At 44.5% G+C, this 6,293-nt stretch overlaps 1 pseudogene; it reads left to right on the top strand.

Moving 5' to 3' along the window:
• LOC119283532 overlaps positions 1-4,739 on the top strand; it is a 5,194-nt pseudogene extending 455 nt beyond the window's left edge.
• The last annotated feature ends 1,554 nt before the right edge of the window (positions 4,740-6,293 follow it).

Here is a 6,293-nt window from a genome sequence, read left to right as displayed (position 1 = left end):
CAACCCAAAGGATGGAGGGGACATGAATAGTGACTCGATTCTCGAGCTGGCGCAGCTTCTCGACATGTACAATGCCCTCCACCCTGCACAAAGTGCGATCCTGCTCTCCGGGTTTGCGTCCAGGCGAAGTAGTTGCAGAGATGGTTTGAGTATGCGATGCTGATTGTATTTGTTTCACGTTAGGATGGGGAAATTGCCCGGGTGGATCCGCAGGAGCTAGTAGTCCCCAAGCTATCCGAGAGGTTCACTGTGTGTGATCTTTTGCTTTGATTACTGTCAGTGTATCCATTGTAAATGCTAGGGATGACTCTGCTGCTGAACATTCAGGTTCATGGGGCTGAGAGGTGCTACGGTCAGCAATTGCCCCAGTGTTAGCTCATTCATGGCGAATCTTGTCTGCCACGTTTTTGGAACTTAGGATTTTGCCGCGCAGTCAGGTTCTGGCAGCAGTTCTAAGGACACTAGGATAATCGACCAGGCGTTCACTCCGCTGGGATTTGCAGAGGGGAATGTCCAGGATGCGTTCGAATTTGATCTGTTGTTTACGCATGCCGCAATGGAGAACACAGACAACAAGCTTGGGAAATTAGGGATGAAGACGGATCTCAATCGGCTTGACAAATTGGTGGCTTTAGTCATGGAAGCTGCGCCGGTCGGTCCAGCTATCGCTGCCCGTATTCATGTTTCTGTTATCTTGAGCTATGGATCTGCTACTGCAAATAAGTGAGAGGCATGCCTCATCTTGAACTCTTCAACCGAAACTGATTTCGACTTGAAGTTACTCCGTCCATGCCAGAGCTACACTATGAAAGCAGGAAAGACGTTGGAGGATGTCAGGTAAATGTTGTTCTTGGCTAGCCAAAAAATGTCATAACAGATGTTTTGAAGTGCAATCTTTATTGCAGAAAAATGCTCCTTTAGATTATGTATGTGTTTGATGTGAGTTGAACCGTATCATGGCCTTCCATATATAACCTGTTTATCATTTCCGGTCAATTTTTTGGTGTACAAAATGACTCTGCAATGGCTCGTATCACAACCATTTAGCCATCTCATGAAAGCTAACAGCCACCTTTTGATTTCGTGAAGTGAAGTTGAAAAATGCCATTCTAATGCATGACAGGACAAGACTAAATTATTTAAAGTAGATGCTACATCAGACTATGTGCCATTTTGTTGTGTTAAGCTAGGGCTGCAAACGAGTCGAGCTCGAGTGAGTTGGAGTTGGCTCAGCTCAACTCATATGAAAATTCGAGCGAGCTTAAACTAAGTGAAGCTCATGATCGAGCTGTAGAACATGACTCGTGCTCAGCTTGTAATGATCTCGAGTCGATCTTGAGTTAGTTTTGAGCTAAATGAGATGGTAAAAATTATAATCTATCGATGAAAAACAAAAAAATTAAGGTGAATATGTTGGGAACCTTTGCCAAAAATATAGGATATTTAACACATAGTCGACCACGTGCCATAATTAGGCCTAAATCTTCTCTGTACTTAATTAAGTTTCCATGTTCTTTGGTAAATAAAATGAAGAAAATTATGGACAACATATACGGTAATAAATTATCTTATTTCCATTTAATATATGGCATGATCATTTAACATAATGATATTCTGTCGAGCTATCGAGCTAAAATCGAGCGAGCCAACATTGGCTCAAGATCGGCTCGTTTCTCGGTCGAGCTACATAAAGTGTTCAAACTCATCTCGTTTCTTTTCAAGTCGATCTTGAGTCGAGTCAAAAAACGAGTCGATCTCGAGCGACTCACGAGCCTCGAGCTTTTCTTGCAGCCCTATGTTAAGCACTCAACCATGGAGCAATGTATTGTACGATGAAAGCACATCTGTGTACAATGACAGGTCTAGACTTACACAAATAACTTTATTATGCATATCCTGCAGGAATCATCATCCAATGCTACTGGCACAGTGGCAACAAGGAGTAACAATGATTTGTCCAAGGAGTTCTCTTTTGAGGAATTTATAAAGGTTTGCTTAATGCACTTTTTAGAATATTTGCCTGAATCATAGAAACTTTATCAAATAATACTATATATGCAAGTTTGTTCCCGTGATCCTGTTTATTACTTTGTTTCTTCAATTGTTTATAATGGACAAACACTGCAGTTCTCCCTTTTCCTAGTGTGGGTATTGGTACCAGCGTTAGAAACATGACGATACCTTTTTAGGAATTCCTTGGGTAGTGGGCAGTTTATGTGATAATATAGTAACTATGGTATTACAAATTCTCAACCTCATCTTTTGATTCATCACAAAATCATTTGGATAGAATGGCAGGGCTTCTCTTCTGTACAACCTACTTTACCCAATTGCTTCTACAGAGCAACACCAAACTCCGCACTTAGCATCATTGTGTCAGTGCAACACCAATTCAGCACTTAGAATCATTGTATTTTGTCATTTAACTTCAGTTTTGTAGGTATGTGACAGATTTATTGCCCGTAAGCTTGTGTAATGGTTTTATGACAAAGCCCTTGCGTTTGGTCTAAAGGGCTACGCAAAGCTGTAAGTACTCGGTCCTCTGTAAGCATTTTCACATGACTCTTTTTACCGAATCTCCGGTTTTGACGTCATTCTTACTGTTTTGGTTTTGGTGCTACTGCTATACTCTCCAGTAAAGTCCTACTATGTGTATATATGAAACCTAATTTTAGTATTTTTTTTATTAAATTAAATTCTCACTTGAGGACAAAAGATATAACTTGTCTATCTACCCTTGTTCAGTGATGCCATTTTTTGTAGTTCTAATTCTTCTAGGTAGTACCAAAAAAGAGTAGACCAAATGATTTCTTCAGGAAAGAGGAAAAGCCCATTAACTTCAGAATTCATTTGTCAAGTCTGTGAACTGGCAGGTATATATGTTCAGGCTTCAGTTTGTATAATCACTATGCTCTACCAACAGTAGATTCATGGACTTTGTTATCTTTGAAAACGTGAAAGATATCAAGGTATTGAAATGAGTACTTAGAAAAATGGATAGATAGAAAATTATCGAAAGAATTATGCCTCTAACTCCTTCGTAGGTGTTGTTTCTTTTTAGGGCTTCCAACACAACAGAATTGCTTCTAATCTTATGTGTTATATTTTGTCATGGAAGTAGCTATGTGCTGCTTCAGTGTGTAGTTAAGTTGTGCATTATGGCTTCAATAAGAGTCTCGGAAAAAATTGTAGCACATTGGCATCAACATGTATCGCATTGTTTTTCCGTGTCATTCTTCTAAAGAATCTGAAGTTTCTAAATCTCTGTTGGTAATGCTGCAGGCTTGTGGTGGCGACTCTGACGGTCGTCGAGAGGCTCGTGGACCGATGGTGTCGTGGCTGCCGATGGATTCCTTCATCCGCTGGTGGCGAGGCACAAGCACGACATCGATCGAGGCCTGCTGGAGCTGAGGGTCAGGGCGAGGGACGTGACGGCGTCACAACTCAAGGCGGCGGCCGCCGTCGGTCAAGTGTGGCTCGCGAGGCTGCTCGTTGTGTTTCGTCGCAGCTGCAGGCCACGTGATCAGGCCCGGCAGGCTTCGCACATTGACTAGGCACACAACACTATGTGATAGGAATTATACATGAGTTGCCGCTAGCTACAATGAGAAATTGTGTGATGGTAGATACAACAATTATGTGACAAAATGGAATTGCTTCATTTTGTTTTTTTAATTCCTAATAAGTTACTAGTAGCGTGGGGAGGAAACTGGGCGTTACTAGTATATAGGATACTAGTAGCGTTTGTAGTTTACCTACGCTACTACTATTTCATTACTGGTAGCGCGTGTACGTAATAGCAGTAGCGCGGGTTGAACATGCTACTAGTAACTTTTTTAGATGTAGCGTGGGGTAAAAAACACGCTACTGCTAAAATTTAGCTGTACCGTCGTAGCAGTAGCGCGGGTGCATGCGCTATTGGTACGCAAAAAACCTACGCTACTGGTACTGTTTTTCCTAGTAGTGATAGTGGAGGCGCGCCAGTGCACCCACTGGGTGTAGCCCTAGAGGGCCGGGCCAGCTGCGTAGCAGCCGGGTCAGGTCTTCATATGCGCTCTTGCTTTCTTTTTAACTTCATCTTCTCGCAGGAGTTGTACGACCTACGGGCGGATGCGTACAACCTCCTCCTGGGGTGGTATCGCGCAGCCAAGGCCCAGCTCATCGCCAAGGAGATACCTCGGACCTGGCCCAGGCCCGAGGTATATCTTGCCTGCTTCTAGTGGGGGCGCGACAGCGCACCCACTGGGTGTAGCACCCGAGATTAGGGCCGACTGCGTAGCAGCCGGGTTGAATCTTTCAAGGCGGTTTTCTTCTTTGCCGATATCTAACTTGTTATCTCGCCATGCAGCCACCACGGCCGTGGTGCCGGCCCTTCGAAACCGGCTGGCTAAAGCCGGCCAGCAGCATGACTAGGCAATCGCTGACCGCGACTAGTCAGGGCGTCGGAGGCCCATCGGGCGGAGCTGAGCCGGCTGGTAGAGGAGCACGGGAAGGTGGTCGTCAACAAGGACACTGAGCTGAAGGCGGCCGTTGACAAGAGCGCTGGGTTCGAGATGGAGCTCGAGACCCATGGCAGCGCGTGGGGCCTAGAAAGGAACGGGATGTTGTGCCAGACGCAGCATCTCGACGAGCTTCTCACCCGTAATTGTTTTTCTGGCCAACCCATTGGTCGCGAGTCGGCCAACCTTTTGCCTTTCCAATTGGCTTTTTTCTTCCTCTTTGCAGGGGTCTTGCCATAGACACAGGAGACAGCAGAGGACGTTGTGTGCCTCCACCAGATCGCCTAGCTGGATGCGAGTGCTAAGATTGATCGGCACGTCGCCTGGAGCTTCTCAGAAATCTTCCTGGCCGCCGAGTCCCGCCTGACCATGGTCGACAAGCAGTTGAAGTGACTGTTTCTGCTGGGTTCCGCATAATGGCTGATACGTCTCCAACGTATCTATAATTTTTGATTGTTCCATGCTATTATATTATCGGTTTTGGATGTTTTATATGCATTAATACGCAGTTTTATATCATTTTTGGGACTAACTTATTAGCCTAGAGCCCAGTGCCAATTTCTGTTTTTTCCTTGTTTTTTTAGCTTCGCGGAGAAGGAATATCAAACGAAATAAAACCTTCGCGATGATTTCTCTTGGACCAGAAGACACCCCGGAGACCTGAAAATCAAGTTAGAAGAGTCACGATGCAGCGACAAGCGGGAGGGCGCGCCCTGGGGGGCCGCGCCCCCTACCTTGTGGGCCCCTCGGTGACCCCCTGACCTAGTTCTTCCTTGTATATATTCACATACATTGTCGAACCTCCAGAAGCATCCACAAAAACACTTTTCCACTACTGCAACCCTCTATTCCCGGGAGATCCCATCTTGGGGCCTTTTTCGGCATCCTGCCGGAGGGGGATTCGATCACGAAGGGCATCTACATCAACTCTATTGCCCTTCCAATGATGCGTGAGTAGTTTACCTCAGACATACGGGTCCATAGCTCGTAGCTAGATGGCTTATACTCTCTCTTTTCTTCTCAATACCATGTTCTCCTCGATGTTCTTGGAGATTTATCTGATGTGATCTTCTTTTGTGGTGTTTTTGTCGAGATTCGATAAATTGTGGTTTTATGATCAGATTACCTATGAATATTATTTGAATTTCCTCTAAATCCTTTTATGCATGATTTGATATCTTTGTAATTATCTTGGAACTATCGGTTTAGTTTGGTCAACTAGATTGGTTTTTCTTGTAATGGGCGAGGTGCTTAGCTTTGGGTTCAATATTGCGGTGTCCTCACCTAGTGACAGTAGGGGTAGCGAGGCACGTATTGTATTGTTGCCATCGAGGATAAAAAGATGGGGTTTGCATCATATAGCTTTAGTTTATTCCTCTACATCATGTCATCTTACTTAATGCGTTACTCTGTATTCTTCATGAACTTAATACTCAAGATGCAGGTAGGAGTCGGTCGATGTGTGGAGTAATAGTAGTAGATGCAGGTAGGAGTCGGTCTACTTAACATGGACGTGATGCCTATGTTTCACAATCATTGCCTTAGATATCGTCATAACTTTGCGCTTTTCTATCAACTGCTCGATAGTAATTTATTGACCCTCCATATTATTTGCTATCTTGAGAGAAGCCTCTAGTGAAACCGATGGCCCCCGGTGTCGGTGCAACAAACCCTGGGTCCGTTGCCTTGATTGTGCATAGGCACAGGAGGAACGTTACAGCACCAAGGATAGGGAAAAGTAAAAGAAATCAAGATTCTCAAAAGGCAAATATGCAGATCAAGAGGACCAAGGCC

Source organism: Triticum dicoccoides, chromosome 4A (genome assembly GCF_002162155.2).
Source record: "Triticum dicoccoides isolate Atlit2015 ecotype Zavitan chromosome 4A, WEW_v2.0, whole genome shotgun sequence".
NCBI classification, from domain to species: Eukaryota; Viridiplantae; Streptophyta; class Magnoliopsida; order Poales; family Poaceae; genus Triticum; species Triticum dicoccoides.
The sequence above is the reverse complement of the archived record's forward strand: the minus strand, read 5'-3'. Positions and strand labels throughout refer to the sequence as shown.